The sequence below is a fragment of the Pseudophryne corroboree genome, chromosome 3 (assembly GCF_028390025.1).
Source record: "Pseudophryne corroboree isolate aPseCor3 chromosome 3, aPseCor3.hap2, whole genome shotgun sequence".
Lineage (NCBI taxonomy): Eukaryota > Metazoa > Chordata > Amphibia > Anura > Myobatrachidae > Pseudophryne > Pseudophryne corroboree.
In genome coordinates this window covers 439,572,953-439,590,998 of record NC_086446.1, presented here as the reverse complement: position 1 = coordinate 439,590,998, position 18,046 = coordinate 439,572,953, and the positions used below count along the sequence as shown (strand labels likewise).

The 18,046-nt window shown below is 46.1% G+C and overlaps 14 non-coding genes across 14 annotated transcripts; 7 read left to right on the top strand and 7 right to left on the bottom strand.

Moving 5' to 3' along the window:
- Positions 1-218: 218 nt before the first annotated feature.
- Positions 219-291, bottom strand: TRNAK-UUU (transfer RNA lysine (anticodon UUU)). Its single transcript has one exon. It is a non-coding gene; the product is annotated as a tRNA-Lys (tRNA).
- A 1,779-nt stretch (positions 292-2,070) lies between these two features.
- Positions 2,071-2,143, bottom strand: TRNAK-CUU (transfer RNA lysine (anticodon CUU)). The gene has a single exon. It is a non-coding gene; the product is annotated as a tRNA-Lys (tRNA).
- A 1,977-nt stretch (positions 2,144-4,120) lies between these two features.
- Positions 4,121-4,193, bottom strand: TRNAK-UUU (transfer RNA lysine (anticodon UUU)). Its single transcript has one exon. It is a non-coding gene; the product is annotated as a tRNA-Lys (tRNA).
- Positions 4,194-4,300: 107 nt separating this feature from the next.
- Positions 4,301-4,370, top strand: TRNAV-GAC (transfer RNA valine (anticodon GAC)). The gene has a single exon. It is a non-coding gene; the product is annotated as a tRNA-Val (tRNA).
- A 1,232-nt stretch (positions 4,371-5,602) lies between these two features.
- Positions 5,603-5,675, bottom strand: TRNAK-CUU (transfer RNA lysine (anticodon CUU)). Its single transcript has one exon. It is a non-coding gene; the product is annotated as a tRNA-Lys (tRNA).
- A 473-nt stretch (positions 5,676-6,148) lies between these two features.
- TRNAS-GCU (transfer RNA serine (anticodon GCU)) lies at positions 6,149-6,219 on the top strand. Its single transcript has one exon. It is a non-coding gene; the product is annotated as a tRNA-Ser (tRNA).
- Positions 6,220-7,081: 862 nt separating this feature from the next.
- Positions 7,082-7,154, bottom strand: TRNAK-CUU (transfer RNA lysine (anticodon CUU)). The gene has a single exon. It is a non-coding gene; the product is annotated as a tRNA-Lys (tRNA).
- Positions 7,155-7,266: 112 nt separating this feature from the next.
- On the top strand, positions 7,267-7,337 carry TRNAG-GCC (transfer RNA glycine (anticodon GCC)). The gene has a single exon. It is a non-coding gene; the product is annotated as a tRNA-Gly (tRNA).
- Positions 7,338-8,008: 671 nt separating this feature from the next.
- Positions 8,009-8,079, top strand: TRNAG-GCC (transfer RNA glycine (anticodon GCC)). Its single transcript has one exon. It is a non-coding gene; the product is annotated as a tRNA-Gly (tRNA).
- A 490-nt stretch (positions 8,080-8,569) lies between these two features.
- Positions 8,570-8,642, bottom strand: TRNAK-CUU (transfer RNA lysine (anticodon CUU)). The gene has a single exon. It is a non-coding gene; the product is annotated as a tRNA-Lys (tRNA).
- A 107-nt stretch (positions 8,643-8,749) lies between these two features.
- TRNAG-GCC (transfer RNA glycine (anticodon GCC)) lies at positions 8,750-8,820 on the top strand. Its single transcript has one exon. It is a non-coding gene; the product is annotated as a tRNA-Gly (tRNA).
- Positions 8,821-9,241: 421 nt separating this feature from the next.
- Positions 9,242-9,312, top strand: TRNAG-GCC (transfer RNA glycine (anticodon GCC)). Its single transcript has one exon. It is a non-coding gene; the product is annotated as a tRNA-Gly (tRNA).
- Positions 9,313-9,431: 119 nt separating this feature from the next.
- On the bottom strand, positions 9,432-9,504 carry TRNAK-CUU (transfer RNA lysine (anticodon CUU)). The gene has a single exon. It is a non-coding gene; the product is annotated as a tRNA-Lys (tRNA).
- Positions 9,505-9,611: 107 nt separating this feature from the next.
- TRNAG-GCC (transfer RNA glycine (anticodon GCC)) lies at positions 9,612-9,682 on the top strand. The gene has a single exon. It is a non-coding gene; the product is annotated as a tRNA-Gly (tRNA).
- The last annotated feature ends 8,364 nt before the right edge of the window (positions 9,683-18,046 follow it).

Below are 18,046 nucleotides of genomic sequence, written 5' to 3'. Positions count from 1 at the left end.
AGATCTACCAACAGTTCACATTTTCCAGACCACCTAGCTGGTGCACAGGTGCAGTCATTACTAATTAGGATGTGCTGCATTCATTCCTAACTGACAATTCTACAGATCTCCAGGAGGCCTGGAAAACATGTACTGTTGGTAGATCTCGAGGACCGGTTTGGCCAGCCCTGATGTATACAGTGTTCCACATACAATGGTACAGGAAAAGAAAAAACATCCGCCCAACGTGGGGATCGAACCCACGACCCTGAGAATAAAAGTCTCATGCTCTACCGACTGAGCTAGCCAGGCTTGGTTGAGAATGTATGGAGGTGATGGCAAGGCAAGGCATCCTGACACTCCTGCTTTGTTTCATACACTAAAGTACACGAGTAAGTATAAAGTTAAGTATCTGTGGAGCATTGGTGGTTCAGTGGAAGAATTCTCGCTTGCCACGCGGGAGGCCGGGTTCAATTCCCGGTCAATACATTCCTGAGTTTTTGCTGATAGGGCAGTGCATTTTGTGAAAGTGAGGACAGCCATTTGCGCTGTGGTGATGCAAGTATACACTGTTCCACATACAATGGTACAGGAAGAGAAAAAAACAACTGCCCAACATGGAGCTCAAATACATGACCCTAAGATTAATAGTCTTATGCTCTAGCGACTGTGCTAGTCGGGCTTGGTTACGTAGGCTTGGAGGTGATGGCAAGGCAAGGCATCCTGACACTCCTGCTTTGTTTTATACACTAAAGTACATGAGTAAGTGTAAAATTAAGCATCTGTGGAGCATTGGTGGTTCAGTGGTAGAATTCTCGCATGCCACGCGTGAGGCCCGGAATCGATTCCCGGCCAATGCAGTCCTGAGTGTTTGCTGATATGGCAGTGCATTTTGTGAAAGTGAGGACAGCCATTTGCGCTGTTGTGGTGCAAGTATACAGTGTTCCACATACAATGGTACAGGAAAAGAAAAAAAACATCCGCCCAATGTGGGGCTCGAACCCACGACCCTGAGATTAAGAGTCTCATGTTTTACCGACTGAGTTAGCAATGCTTGGTAACCGAGGAGTTGTGGTGATTACAAGGCAAGGCATCCTGACTTTCCTGCTTTGTTTTGTACACTAAAGTACATGAGTAAGTCTAAAATTAAGCATCTGTGGATCATTGGTGGTTCAGTGGTAGAAATCTAGCCGGCCACGTGGGAGGCCGGGTTCAATTCCCGGTCAATACATTCCTGAGTTTTTGCTGATAGGGCAGTGCATTTTGTGAAAGTGAGGACAGCCATTTGCGCTGTGGTGATGCAAGTATACACTGTTCCACATACAATGGTACAGGAAGAGAAAAAAACAACTGCCCAACATGGAGCTCAAATACATGACCCTAAGATTAATAGTCTTATGCTCTAGCGACTGTGCTAGTCGGGCTTGTTTACGTAGGCTTGGATGTGATGGCAAGGCAAGGCATCCTGACACTCCTGCTTTGTTTTGTACACTAAAGTACATGAGTAAGTCTAAAATTAAGCATCTGTGGATCATTGGTGGTTCAGTGGTAGAAATCTAGCCGGCCACGTGGGAGGCCGGGTTCAATTCCCGGTCAATACTTTCCTGAGTTTTTGCTGATAGGGCAGTGCATTTTGTGAAAGTGAGGACAGCCATTTGCGCTGTGGTGATGCAAGTATACACTGTTCCACATACAATGGTACAGGAAGAGAAAAAAACAACTGCCCAACATGGAGCTCAAATACATGACCCTAAGATTAATAGTCTTATGCTCTAGCGACTGTGCTAGTCGGGCTTGTTTACGTAGGCTTGGATGTGATGGCAAGGCAAGGCATCCTGACACTCCTGCTTTGTTGTATACACTAAAGTACATGAGTAAGTGTAAAATTAGGCATCTGTGGAGCATTGGTGGTTCAGTGGTAGAATTCTCGCCTGCCACGCGTGAGGCCCGGAATCGATTCCCGGCCAATGCAGTCCTGAGTTTTTGCTGATATGGCAGTGCATTTTGTGAAAGTGAGGACAGCCATTTGCGCTGTTGTGGTGCAAGTATACAGTGTTCCACATATAATGGTACAGGAAAAGAAAAAACATCCACCCAACGTGGGGCTCGAACCCACGACCCTGAGATAAAGAGTCTCATGCTCTACCGACTGAGCTAGTCAGGCTTGGTTGAGAATGTATGGAGGTGATGGCAAGGCAAGGCATCCTGACACTCCTGCTTTGTTTCATACACTAAAGTACACGAGTAAGTGTAAAATTAAGTATCTGTGGAGCAATGGTGGTTCAGTGGTAGAATTCTTGCCTGCCATGCGGGAGGCCCGGGTTCGATTCCTGGCCAATGCAGTCCTGAGTTTTTGCTGATATGGCAGTGTATTTTGTGAAAGTGAGGACAGCCATTTGCGCTGTGGTGGTGCAAGTATACAGTGATCCACATACAATGGTACAGGAAAAGAAAAAACATCCGCCCAAAGTGGGGCTCTAACCCACGACCCTGAGATTAAGAGTCTCATGCTCTACTGAGCTAGCCAGGCTTGGTTGAGAATGTATGGAGGTGATGGCAAGGCAAGGCATCCTGACACTCCTGCTTTGTTTCCTACACTAAAGTACACGAGTAAGTGTAAAATTAAGTATCTGTGGAGCATTGGTGGTTCAGTGGTAGAATTCTCGCCTGCTACGCGGGATGCCCAGGTTAGATTCCCTGCCAATGCAGTCCTGAGTTTTTGCTGATATGGCAGTGCATTTTGTGAAAGTGAGGACAGCCATTTGCGCTGTGGTGGTGCAAGTTGACAGTGTTCCACGTACAATGGTACAGGAAAAGAAAAAAAACATCCGCCCAATGTGGGGCTCGAACCCACGACCCTGAGATTAAGAGTCTCATGCTTTACCGACTGAGTTAGCAATGCTTGGTAACCGAGGAGTTGTGGTGATTACAAGGCAAGGCATCCTGACTTTCCTGCTTTGTTTTGTACACTAAAGTACATGAGTAAGTCTAAAATTAAGCATCTGTGGATCATTGGTGGTTCAGTGGTAGAAATCTAGCCGGCCACGTGGGAGGCCGGGTTCAATTCCCGGTCAATACATTCCTGAGTTTTTGCTGATAGGGCAGTGCATTTTGTGAAAGTGAGGACAGCCATTTGCGCTGTGGTGATGCAAGTATACACTGTTCCACATACAATGGTACAGGAAGAGAAAAAAACAACTGCCCAACATGGAGCTCAAATACATGACCCTAAGATTAATAGTCTTATGCTCTAGCGACTGTGCTAGTCGGGCTTGTTTACGTAGGCTTGGATGTGATGGCAAGGCAAGGCATCCTGACACTCCTGCTTTGTTTTGTACACTAAAGTACATGAGTAAGTCTAAAATTAAGCATCTGTGGATCATTGGTGGTTCAGTGGTAGAAATCTAGCCGGCCACGTGGGAGGCCGGGTTCAATTCCCGGTCAATACATTCCTGAGTTTTTGCTGATAGTGCAGTGCATTTTGTGAAAGTGAGGACAGCCATTTGCGCTGTGGTGATGCAAGTATACACTGTTCCACATACAATGGTACAGGAAGAGAAAAAAACAACTGCCCAACATGGAGCTCAAATACATGACCCTAAGATTAATAGTCTTATGCTCTAGCGACTGTGCTAGTCGGGCTTGTTTACGTAGGCTTGGATGTGATGGCAAGGCAAGGCATCCTGACACTCCTGCTTTGTTTTATACACTAAAGTACATGAGTAAGTGTAAAATTAGGCATCTGTGGAGCATTGGTGGTTCAGTGGTAGAATTCTCGCCTGCCACGCGTGAGGCCCGGAATCGATTCCCAGCCAAAGCAGTCCTGAGTTTTTGCTGATATGGCAGTGTATTTTGTGAAAGTGAGGACAGCCATTTGCGCTGTGGTGGTGCATGTATACCAGGGCTGGCCAAACCAGTCCTCGAGATCTACCAACAGTTCACATTTTCCAGACCACCTAGCTGGTGCACAGGTGCAGTCATTACTAATTAGGATGTGCTGCATTCATTCCTAACTGACAATTCTACAGATCTCCAGGAGGCCTGGAAAACATGTACTGTTGGTAGATCTCGAGGACCGGTTTGGCCAGCCCTGATGTATACAGTGTTCCACATACAATGGTACAGGAAAAGAAAAAACATCCGCCCAACGTGGGGATCGAACCCACGACCCTGATATTAAAAGTCTCATGCTCTACCGACTGAGCTAGCCAGGCTTGGTTGAGAATGTATGGAGGTGATGGCAAGGCAAGGCATCCTGACACTCCTGCTTTGTTTCATACACTAAACTACACGAGTAAGTATAAAGTTAAGTATCTGTGGAGCATTGGTGGTTCAGTGGTAGAATTCTCGCCTGACACGCGGGAGGCCGGGTTCAATTCCCGGTCAATACATTCCTGAGTTTTTGCTGATAGGGCAGTGCATTTTGTGAAAGTGAGGACAGCCATTTGCGCTGTGGTGATGCAAGTATACACTGTTCCACATACAATGGTACAGGAAGAGAAAAAAACAACTGCCCAACATGGAGCTCAAATACATGACCCTAAGATTAATAGTCTTATGCTCTAGCGACTGTGCTAGTCGGGCTTGGTTACGTAGGCTTGGAGGTGATGGCAAGGCAAGGCATCCTGACACTCCTGCTTTGTTTTATACACTAAAGTACATGAGTAAGTGTAAAATTAGGCATCTGTGGAGCATTGGTGGTTCAGTGGTAGAATTCTCGCCTGCCACGCGTGAGGCCCGGAATCGATTCCCGGCCAATGCAGTCCTGAGTTTTTGCTGATATGGCAGTGTATTTTGTGAAAGTGAGGACAGCCATTTGCGCTGTGGTGGTGCAAGTATACAGTGTTCCACATACAATGGTACAGGAAAAGAAAAAAAACATCCGCCCAATGTGGGGCTCGAACCCACGACCCTGAGATTAAGAGTCTCATGCTTTACCGACTGAGTTAGCAATGCTTGGTAACCGAGGAGTTGTGGTGATGGCAAGGCAAGGCATCCTGACTCTCCTGCTTTGTTTTGTACACTAAAGTACATGAGTAAGTCTAAAATTAAGCATCTGTGGATCATTGGTGGTTCAGTGGTAGAAATCTAGCCGGCCACGTGGGAGGCCGGGTTCAATTCCCGGTCAATACATTCCTGAGTTTTTGCTGATAGGGCAGTGCATTTTGTGAAAGTGAGGACAGCCATTTGCGCTGTGGTGATGCAAGTATACACTGTTCCACATACAATGGTACAGGAAGAGAAAAAAACAACTGCCCAACATGGAGCTCAAATACATGACCCTAAGATTAATAGTCTTATGCTCTAGCGACTGTGCTAGTCGGGCTTGGTTACGTAGGCTTGGAGGTGATGGCAAGGCAAGGCATCCTGACACTCCTGCTTTGTTTTATACGCTAAAGTACATGAGTAAGTGTAAAATTAGGCATCTGTGGAGCATTGGTGGTTCAGTGGTAGAATTCTCGCCTGCCACGCGTGAGGCCCGGAATCGATTCCCGGCCAATGCAGTCCTGAGTTTTTGCTGATATGGCAGTGCATTTTGTGAAAGTGAGGACAGCCATTTGCGCTGTTGTGGTGCAAGTATACAGTGTTCCACATACAATGGTACAGGAAAAGAAAAAACATCCGCCCAACGTGGGGCTCGAACCCACGACCCTGAGATAAAGAGTCTCATGCTCTACCGACTGAGCTAGTCAGGCTTGGTTGAGAATGTATGGAGGTGATGGCAAGGCAAGGCATCCTGACACTCCTGCTTTGTTTCATACACTAAAGTACACGAGTAAGTGTAAAATTAAGTAACTGTGGAGCAATGGTGGTTCAGTGGTAGAATTCTCGCCTGCCATGCAGGAGGCCTGGGTTCGATTCCCGGCCAATGCAGTCCTGAGTTTTTGCTGATATGGCAGTGTATTTTGTGAAAGTGAGGACAACCATTTGCGCTGTGGTGGTGCAAGTATACAGTGTTCCACATACAATGGTACAGGAAAAGAAAAAACATCCGCCCAAAGTGGGGCTCTAACCCACGACCCTGAGATTAAGAGTCTCATGCTCTACTGAGCTAGCCAGGCTTGGTTGAGAATGTATGGAGGTGATGGCAAGGCAAGGCATCCTGACACTCCTGCTTTGTTTCCTACACTAAAGTACACGAGTAAGTGTAAAATTAAGTATCTGTGGAGCATTGGTGGTTCAGTGGTAGAATTCTCGCCTGCTACGCGGGATGCCCAGGTTAGATTCCCGGCCAATGCAGTCCTGAGTTTTTGCTGATATGGCAGTGTATTTTGTGAAAGTGAGGACAGCCATTTGCGCTGTGGTGGGGCAAGTTGACAGTGTTCCACATACAATGGTACAGGAAATGAAAAAAAAACATCCACCCAATGTGGGGCTCGTACCCACGACCCTGAGATTAAGAGTCTCATGCTTTACCGATTGAGTTAGCAATGCTTGGTAACCGAGGAGTTGTGGTGATGGCAAGGCAAGGCATCCTGACTCTCCTGCTTTGTTTTGTACACTAAAGTACATGAGTAAGTCTAAAATTAAGCATCTGTGGATCATTGGTGGTTCAGTGGTAGAAATCTAGCCGGCCACGTGGGAGGCCGGGTTCAATTCCCGGTCAATACATTCCTGAGTTTTTGCTGATAGGGCAGTGCATTTTGTGAAAGTGAGGACAGCCATTTGCGCTGTGGTGATGCAAGTATACACTGTTCCACATACAATGGTACAGGAAGAGAAAAAAACAACTGCCCAACATGGAGCTCAATTACATGACCCTAAGATTAATAGTCTTATGCTCTAGCGACTGTGCTAGTCGGGCTTGGTTACGTAGGCTTGGAGGTGATGGCAAGGCAAGGCATCCTGACACTCCTGCTTTGTTTTATACACTAAAGTACATGAGTAAGTGTAAAATTAGGCATCTGTGGAGCATTGGTGGTTCAGTGGTAGAATTCTCGCCTGCCACGCGTGAGGCCCGGAATCGATTCCCGGCCATTGCAGTCCTGAGTTTTTGCTGATATGGCAGTGTATTTTGTGAAAGTGAGGACAGCCATTTGCGCTGTGGTGGTGCAAGTATACAGTGTTCCACATACAATGGTACAGGAAAAGAAAAAACATCCGCCCAACGTGGGTGTCGAACCCACGACCCTGAGATTAAGAGTCTCATGCTCTACCGACTGAGCTAGCCAGGCTTGGTTACGAATGTATGGAGGTGATGGCAAGGCAAGGCAAGGCATCCTGACACTTCTGCTTTGTTTCATACACTAAAGTACACGAGTAAGTGTAAAATTAAGTATCTGTGGAGCATTGGTGGTTCAGTGGTAGAATTCTCGCCTGCCACGCGGGAGGCCCGGGTTCGATTCCCGGCCAATGCAATCCTGAGTTTTTGCTGATATGGCAGTGCATTTTGTGAAAGTGAGGACAGCCATTTGCGCTGTGGTGGTGCAAGTTGACAGTGTTCCACATACAATGGTACAGGAAAAGAAAAAAAACATCCGCCCAATGTGGGGCTCGAACCCACGACCCTGAGATTAAGAGTCTCATGCTTTACCGACTGAGTTAGCAATGCTTGGTAACCGAGGAGTTGTGGTGATGGCAAGGCAAGGCATCCTGACTCTCCTGCTTTGTTTTGTACACTAAAGTACATGAGTAAGTCTAAAATTAAACATCTGTGGATCATTGGTGGTTCAGTGGTAGAAATCTAGCCGGCCACGTGGGAGGCCGGGTTCAATTCCCGGTCAATACATTCCTGAGTTTTTGCTGATAGGGCAGTGCATTTTGTGAAAGTGAGGACAGCCATTTGCGCTGTGGTGATGCAAGTATACACTGTTCCACATACAATGGTATAGAAAGAGAAAAAAACAAGTGCCCAACATGGAGCTCAAATACATGACCCTAAGATTAATAGTCTTATACTCTAGCGACTGTGCTAGTCGGGCTTGGTTACGTAGGCTTGGAGGTGATGGCAAGGCAAGGCATCCTGACACTCCTGCTTTGTTTTATACACTAAAGTACATGAGTAAGTGTAAAATTAAGTACCTGTGGAGCATTGGTGGTTCAGTGGTAGAATTCTTGCCTGCCACGCGGGAGGCCCGGGTTCGATTCCCGGCCAATGCAGTCCTGGGTTTTTGCTGATATGGCAGTGCATTTTGTGAAAGTGAGGACAGCCATTTGCGCTGTGGTGATGCAAGTATACACTGTTCCACATACAATGGTAAAGGAAGAGAAAAAAACAACTGCCCGACATGGAGCTCAAATACATGACCCTAAGATTAATAGTCTTATGCTCTAGCGACTGTGCTAGTCGGGCTTGGTTACGTAGGCTTGGAGGTGATGGCAAGGCAAGGCATCCTGACACTCCTGCTTTGTTTAATACACTAAAGTACATGAGTAAGTGTAAAATTAGGCATCTGTGGAGCATTGTTGGTTCAGTGGTAGAATTCTCGCCTGCCACTCATGAGGCCCGGAATCGATTCCCGGCCAATGCAGTCCTGAGTTTTTGCTGATATGGCAGTGTATTTTGTGAAAGTGAGGACAGCCATTTGCGCTGTGGTGGTGCAAGTTGACAGTGTTCCACATACAATGGTACAGGAAAAGAAAAAACATCCACCCAACGTGGGGCTCGAACCCACGAGCCTGAGATTAAGAGTCTCATGCTCTACCGACTGAGCTAGCCAGGCTTGGTTGAGAATGTATGGAGGTGACGGCAAGGCAAGGCATTCTGACACTCCTGCTTTATTTCATACACTAAAGTACACGAGTAAGTGTAAAGTTAAGTATCTGTGGAGCATTGGTGGTTCAGTGGTAGAATTCTCGCCTGCCACGCAGGAGGCCCGGGTTCGATTTCCGGCCAATGCAGTCCTGAATTTTTGCTGATATGGCAGTGCATTTTGTGAAAGTGAGGACAGCCATTTGCGCTGTGGTGGTGCAAGTTGACAGTGTTCCACATACAATGGTACAGGAAAAGAAAAATAACATCTGCCCAATGTGGGGCTCGAACCCACGACCCTGAGATTAAGAGTCTCATGCTTTACCGACTGAGTTAGCAATGCTTGGTAACCGAGGAGTTGTGGTGATGGCAAGGCAAGGCATCCTGACTCTCCTGCTTTGTTTTGTACACTAAAGTACATGAGTAAGTCTAAAATTAAGCATCTGTGGATCATTGGTGGTTCAGTGGTAGAAATCTAGCCGGCCACGTGGGAGGCAAGGCATCCTGACACTCCTGCTTTATTTCATACACTAAAGTACACGAGTAAGTGTAAAGTTAAGTATCTGTGGAGCATTGGTGGTTCAGTGGTAGAATTCTCGCCTGCCACGCGGGAGGCCCGGGTTCGATTTCCGGCCAATGCAGTCCTGAATTTTTGCTGATATGGCAGTGCATTTTGTGAAAGTGTGGACAGCCATTTGCGCTGTGGTGGTGCAAGTATACAGTGTTCCACATACAATGGTACAGGAAAAGAAAAAACATCCGCCCAACGTGGGGCTTGAACCCACGACCCTGAGATTAAGAGTCTCATGCTCTACCGACTGAGCTAGCCAGGCTTGGTTGAGAATGTATGGAGGTGATGGCAAGGCAAGGCATCCTGACACTCCTGCTTTATTTCATACACTAAAGTACACGAGTAAGTGTAAAATTAAGTATCTGTGGAGCATTGGTGGTTCAGTGGTAGAATTCTCGCCTGCCACGCGGGAGGCCTTGGTTCGATTCCCGGCCAATGCAGTCCTGAGCTTTTGCTGATATGGCAGTGCATTTTGTGAAAGTGAGGACAGCCATTTGCGCTGTGGTGGGGCAAGTTGACAGTGTTCCACATACAATGGTACAGGAAAAGAAAAAAAACATCCACCCAATGTGGAGCTCGAACCCACGACCCTGAGATTAAGAGTCTCATGCTTTACGGACTGAGTTAGCAATGCTTGGTAACCGAGGAGTTGTGGTGATGGCAAGGCAAGGCATCCTGACTCTCCTGCTTTGTTTTGTACACTAAAGTACATGAGTAAGTCTAAAATTAAGCATCTGTGGATCATTGGTGGTTCAGTGGTAGAAATCTAGCCGGCCACGTGGGAGACCGGGTTCAATTCCCGGTCAATACATTCCTGAGTTTTTGCTGATAGGGCAGTGCATTTTGTGAAAGTGAGGACAGCCATTTGCGCTGTGGTGATGCAAGTATACACTGTTCCACATACAATGGTACAGGAAGAGAAAAAAACAACTGCCCAACATGGAGCTCAAATACATGACCCTAAGATTAATAGTCTTATGCTCTAGCGACTGTGCTAGTCGGGCTTGGTTACGTAGGCTTGGAGGTGATGGCAAGGCAAGGCATCCTGACACTCCTGCTTTGTTTTATACACTAAAGTACAGATGTAGCCAACTTTATCTTGACTGTTTCTCCGCCGAGACGGGCGTTTAGCCACGCTAAGGCGATAGCTGAGTTTAATCACAGGCAGGCGCGTTGAGACGATCTAGATACTCATCATGCATTACACATCTCCACCACTGTGTGGCTAATGCTCCACTAATCCAGTACTTTCGATCGTACAGTATAGCGGCGGATTGATCTACAGCTCTGGCAATACTGTAGGCGTAACGGGAAGCGGTGGAAAAAGTATGGAGTACAGTACTGTATGTGTATGGAGACGCAACTACAGTAATTGTGTAAAAGGAATAATGTACAGTACAATGTATAAACACCGTGCTTTTTAAAATATAAAATATATGAGCGTCTGAGTTCGCTAATGCATAATGGGAATGGAGGACTAGCAGGAGGCGGAGGAAAACACCGTGCTTTACAAATGCGAGCGTCCGAGTCCTCTAAGGCATAAACCAACAGCAATGGGGCGAGGGCCGGGCGCTGTTTGCAGTACTTTCACACATGAAATTAGAAATCTCTCATGAGGCGTCGTGGGCTAGGGGTGAAGGCTCCCACCTCCCTCACTGGGGGTCCAGGGTTCGAGACATGATGTGCTTTCTTTCTTTTTTTTTTTTTTTTTTCTGTAATAATGCACTGTATTATTTTATTTCCATTGTAAGACAGTCAATGGAAGGATGCACACAGGTTTCACATAAATCAAAGTACATCTGCAGGAGCGATTCTTTACGCTAAATGCACCCAAACAGCGTGAATGAAATGAGTGTATTCTGGCGCTACCAACTAAGCAAAACAGTACTGTAGATCTTCAGCGTTTGTGCATTGCACAGGACCTGAATTTCCTCCCTGTGCAGGCCCCCAGGGGGGAAGGGCGATGGGGGTAGGGGGGAGACGATGGAAAATACTGTGCCTTTGAAATGCAATTACTGTACATGAGCGTCCGAGTACACTACGGCATACTGTAAACCAACACCAATGGGAAGGAAGTGCCAACCTTATTTTTAATGTGTTCCCGTGACATTCACTTTAACATTTTTTTTTTCTCTCCAATACAGTACATCCAATGGAAGGATGCACACAGGTTTCACATAAATCAAAGTACATCTGCAGGAGCGATTCTTTACGCTAAATGCAACCTACAGTACGGTACTGTAAGTGAGCAAAATACAGTAGTACTACAGTGGGCGTTTGTGTATTGCACATGACCTGCATTCCCTCCCTGTCTACTGCATGATCTGTGCAGGCTCCCATGGGGGAAGGGCAACAGGCTAGCAGGAGGCGGAGGAAAACACCGTGCTTTACAAATGCGAGCGTCCGAGTCCTCTAAGGCATAAACCAACAGCAATGGGGCGAGGGCCGGGCGCTGTTTGCAGTACTTTCACACATGAAATTAGAAATCTCTCATGAGGCGTCGTGGGCTAGGGGTGAAGGCTCCCACCTCCCTCACTGGGGGTCCAGGGTTTGAGACATGATGTGCTTTCTTTCTTTTTTTTTTTTTTTTTTTCTGTAATAATGCACTGTATTATTTTATTTCCATTGTAAGACAGTCAATGGAAGGATGCACACAGGTTTCACATAAATCAAAGTACATCTGCAGGAGCGATTCTTTACGCTAAATGCACCCAAACAGCGTGAATGAAATGAGTGTATTCTGGCGCTACCAACTAAGCAAAACAGTACTGTAGATCTTCAGCGTTTGTGCATTGCACAGGACCTGAATTTCCTCCCTGTGCAGGCCCCCAGGGGGGAAGGGCGATGGGGGTAGGGGGGAGACGATGGAAAATACTGTGCCTTTGAAATGCAATTACTGTACATGAGCGTCCGAGTACACTACGGCATACTGTAAACCAACACCAATGGGAAGGAAGTGCCAACCTTATTTTTAATGTGTTCCCGTGACATTCACTTTAACATTTTTTTTTTCTCTCCAATACAGTACATCCAATGGAAGGATGCACACAGGTTTCACATAAATCAAAGTACATCTGCAGGAGCGATTCTTTACGCTAAATGCAACCTACAGTACGGTACTGTAAGTGAGCAAAATACAGTAGTACTACAGTGGGCGTTTGTGTATTGCACATGACCTGCATTCCCTCCCTGTCTACTGCATGATCTGTGCAGGCTCCCATGGGGGAAGGGCAACAGGCTAGCAGGAGGCGGAGGAAAACACCGTGCTTTACAAATGCGAGCGTCCGAGTCCTCTAAGGCATAAACCAACAGCAATGGGGCGAGGGCCGGGCGCTGTTTGCAGTACTTTCACACATGAAATTAGAAATCTCTCATGAGGCGTCGTGGGCTAGGGGTGAAGGCTCCCACCTCCCTCACTGGGGGTCCAGGGTTCGAGACATGATGTGCTTTCTTTCTTTTTTTTTTTTTTTTTTTCTGTAATAATGCACTGTATTATTTTATTTCCATTGTAAGACAGTCAATGGAAGGATGCACACAGGTTTCACATAAATCAAAGTACATCTGCAGGAGCGATTCTTTACGCTAAATGCACCCAAACAGCGTGAATGAAATGAGTGTATTCTGGCGCTACCAACTAAGCAAAACAGTACTGTAGATCTTCAGCGTTTGTGCATTGCACAGGACCTGAATTTCCTCCCTGTGCAGGCCCCCAGGGGGGAAGGGCGATGGGGGTAGGGGGGAGACGATGGAAAATACTGTGCCTTTGAAATGCAATTACTGTACATGAGCGTCCGAGTACACTACGGCATACTGTAAACCAACACCAATGGGAAGGAAGTGCCAACCTTATTTTTAATGTGTTCCCGTGACATTCACTTTAACATTTTTTTTTTTCTCTCCAATACAGTACATCCAATGGAAGGATGCACACAGGTTTCACATAAATCAAAGTACATCTGCAGGAGCGATTCTTTACGCTAAATGCAACCTACAGTACGGTACTGTAAGTGAGCAAAATACAGTAGTACTACAGTGGGCGTTTGTGTATTGCACATGACCTGCATTCCCTCCCTGTCTACTGCATGATCTGTGCAGGCTCCCATGGGGGAAGGGCAACAGGCTAGCAGGAGGCGGAGGAAAACACCGTGCTTTACAAATGCGAGCGTCCGAGTCCTCTAAGGCATAAACCAACAGCAATGGGGCGAGGGCCGGGCGCTGTTTGCAGTACTTTCACACATGAAATTAGAAATCTCTCATGAGGCGTCGTGGGCTAGGGGTGAAGGCTCCCACCTCCCTCACTGGGGGTCCAGGGTTCGAGACATGATGTGCTTTCTTTCTTTTTTTTTTTTTTTTTTTTCTGTAATAATGCACTGTATTATTTTATTTCCATTGTAAGACAGTCAATGGAAGGATGCACACAGGTTTCACATAAATCAAAGTACATCTGCAGGAGCGATTCTTTACGCTAAATGCACCCAAACAGCGTGAATGAAATGAGTGTATTCTGGCGCTACCAACTAAGCAAAACAGTACTGTAGATCTTCAGCGTTTGTGCATTGCACAGGACCTGAATTTCCTCCCTGTGCAGGCCCCCAGGGGGGAAGGGCGATGGGGGTAGGGGGGAGACGATGGAAAATACTGTGCCTTTGAAATGCAATTACTGTACATGAGCGTCCGAGTACACTACGGCATACTGTAAACCAACACCAATGGGAAGGAAGTGCCAACCTTATTTTTAATGTGTTCCCGTGACATTCACTTTAACATTTTTTTTTTTCTCTCCAATACAGTACATCCAATGGAAGGATGCACACAGGTTTCACATAAATCAAAGTACATCTGCAGGAGCGATTCTTTACGCTAAATGCAACCTACAGTACGGTACTGTAAGTGAGCAAAATACAGTAGTACTACAGTGGGCGTTTGTGTATTGCACATGACCTGCATTCCCTCCCTGTCTACTGCATGATCTGTGCAGGCTCCCATGGGGGAAGGGCAACAGGCTAGCAGGAGGCGGAGGAAAACACCGTGCTTTACAAATGCGAGCGTCCGAGTCCTCTAAGGCATAAACCAACAGCAATGGGGCGAGGGCCGGGCGCTGTTTGCAGTACTTTCACACATGAAATTAGAAATCTCTCATGAGGCGTCGTGGGCTAGGGGTGAAGGCTCCCACCTCCCTCACTGGGGGTCCAGGGTTCAAGACATGATGTGCTTTCTTTCTTTTTTTTTTTTTTTTTTTCTGTAATAATGCACTGTATTATTTTATTTCCATTGTAAGACAGTCAATGGAAGGATGCACACAGGTTTCACATAAATCAAAGTACATCTGCAGGAGCGATTCTTTACGCTAAATGCACCCAAACAGCGTGAATGAAATGAGTGTATTCTGACGGACTGTGCATCTTCGGTATTTGTGTATAGCATAAGACCTGTGAAGGCTCCCAGGAGGGAAGGGCGTAGGGCAAGACAGTGGAAAATACTGTGGTCAAAGAAAGGGCATATGTAAAACTAAGGGAAACTGTCACAAAGTACAGTAACTACAGTACTGTACGTTGAATGCCTGGAACGCACGACGCCTGAGACGCACGACGTCTGAGACGCACGACGCCTGAGACGCACGACGTCTGAGACGCACGACGTCTGGATCGCTCATTGAGCATAAGCATGGCTGCTGTACCTGTAGTACCTGTACGTGACCGTCCCTATGCTATGGGTGAGCTGCGTCTCCTCGTTCGCTGGCGGGACAGAACTCTCGCCAGCAACGAGGAGAAAGTAAGGGCATATAGGAGGGCCAGCAGGGATATCCTCCGGACCTACAACCGGAGGAGAACGGTGAGGTCTCTCCAGAGGAGGTGGAGTGACCTCGTGAGGCGGACCCCACGACGCCTGCAGGCCATAAGGGATTGTAAGTACAGTACATTACTGTAGATTACTGTACTTTAAGTTACTGTAGTTACAGGTACAGTACATTATAGCAGGGGCTGCTGTAGCAGCAGGTATCCGGTCTATACAGCACTGTACAGTATTTGTGGTAAACAAATGGTTAAACAAGGACAAAACGTTAACCCGGGTCAAAAGGTCAATTTGTTTTTTTGCGTCGACCTAGATGGTGCGGCTTTTGAAATTGGTTGACACCAGTTACTGTAGGTTGACATGGTCGTTAAGTTGACATGGAAAAAGATCGACATGCGTTTTACAAAAACAATTGTTATTTTTTTAAACTTGTGTATATACAGTAGTTCTTTACAATCCAGGTGGTCTACGATTGTGCAGTGTACAGTATCATGCAGTGTACAGTATATGCAATGTATCACAGTGTATCGTGCTGCGTAATTGCAGCGTGTCATGCAGTGTACATTCAGAATATGGTATTGTGCAGTGAGTGTAATACATAGTGAATCACATCGTGCAGCAGAGCCGGCCTTAGGCATAGGCAAACTACAGTAGGCAAATGCCTAGGGCATTTGCTATGCTTAGGGGCACCAGCAGCTTCTGCTGATTAAAATGATATGCGGCATGCCTATATTTTGCGTGACTGCGGCTGTATCTGTACCTGGCTAGGGCCAGCACTGTCGTGCAGTGTACTGTATACACATGTGGTAATTGCAGTTTTTTGTGTAGTGTACATTGTATCATATTTTGCAGGGAAATGTGCAGTTTGTCATATCACGCAGTCGTGCAGTGCATTGTGTGGTTTAATTGCAGTGTGCCGAAATTTGTGTTTCAGATAGTACAGTGTTCTAAGGGATGTTACTTTGGCAGAAATTATTCTAAGGGATGTTACAGTGGCCTAATGTGTTCTGACGTGCATTACTCTTGCATAAGGTTCATGACTGGCAGATCTCTACTTTGTGACGTAATGTGGATATACTACTGCACTACTGTGACGTACAGTAACGTGAATAAGGTGCTCTACTGTGTGACACAACGTGAATCAAGGACAGTACTGTGACGTGAATACGGTGCTCTACTGTGTGACACAACGTGAATCAAGGACAGTACTGTGACGTGAATAAGGTGCTCTACTGTGTGACACAACGTGAATCAAGGACAGTACTGTGACGTGAATACGGTGCTCTACTGTGTGACACAACGTGAATCAAGGACAGTACTGTGACGTGAATACGGTGCTCTACTGTGTGACACAACGTGAATCAAGGACAATACTGTGACGTGAATACGGTGCTCTACTGTGTGACACAACGTGAATCAAGGACAGTACTGTGACGTGAATAAACTGCACTACTGTGACATGACGTGAATAAGATGAATTCAGGTGAGTACTGCATCATCTGTCATGAAATCAATTTGTAATGTAATGAACAGTACTGAGATGGTTAAGGGTGGGAGGGCTGCATGCTGATGTGTGTCATAATGTTTATAAGGGCAATGCTTATGTGTGTTACAATGTCTATAAAGGTAGTGTTCTGTCTAATACCCTGGACCTACTGTACTGTAGCGATACTGTAAGTGTACTGTATGTCACATTTAGAAATGTGCCCCTTAAGTTTTGAAGACAGTACAGTACACTATGCCCTCCTGAGTGATTAGGTGCAGGGTACTAGAATGAACAATTCCATTTATTGTGATGTCATAAAGATGCTGTCAATGTTGAATTTCATTGGCTGTACAGTATGCTGCCATTATACTGTATATATATTTTTACAGGGCTGGTAGCACGACGTCACAGGAGGCGGGACAGGCGCCGCCAAGCTGGTAAGTATTGTCAAATACAGTAGTGTACAGTACATAGTGATTTCTATAGTCCCAACCCCCTGTCCTGACCATCACAGATAACTCGCTGCAATCCGTTAATGTTAAGAATGTCTGTTTACAAAACTAAATGTAAATATTAAACACAAAGTATAAATAACATTGTAGATAGCTGAATACCCGTGCTTCGCTACGGGATGAGGATGGTAAATTCCAGTGATAGTTGTTTGTTAATTTACGTTTGTTGGCGATCTAGTATATAGTACTGTATACTTTAAGCATACTGTATCTTGCTTCTCTGATGCAGATTGTTTATTGGCCGGACCCCTTTTTGGTCCTGGATACTGTGCAGTACATGTTTCAAATTGACAGCTTCACTTACAGTACTGTTATTTTTTTTCCCACAGTACCACCACCACCACCACCTGCTGCGCTGCCAGGTATTGTGTAACGAGAATTCTGGTGCTACTGTCATCGTTGTTACACTACTGTACATGTGTCCTGGATACTGTACAGTACATGTTTCAAATTGACAGCTTCACTTACAGTACTGTTATTTTTTTTCCCACAGTACCACCACCACCACCACCACCACCTGCTGCGCTGCCAGGTATTGTGTAACGAGAATTCTGGTGCTACTGTCATCGTTGTTACACTACTGTACATGTGTCCTGGATACTGTGCAGTACATGTTTCCAATTGACAGCTTCACTTACAGTACTGTTATTTTTTTCCCACAGTACCACCACCACCACCACCTGCTGCGCTGCCAGGTATTGTGTAACGAGAATTCTGGTGCTACTGTCATCGTTGTTACACTACTGTACATGTGTCTTGGATACTGTGCAGTACATGTTTCAAATTGACAGCTTCACTTACAGTACTGTTATTTTTTTTCCCACAGTACCACCACCACCACCACCACCACCACCACCTGCTGCGCTGCCAGGTATTGTGTAACGAGAATTCTGGTGTGACTGTCATCGTTACACTACTGTACATGTGTCCTGGATACTGTACAGTACATGTTTCAAATTGACAGCTTCACTTACAGTACTGTTATTTTTTTTCCCACAGTACCACCACCACCA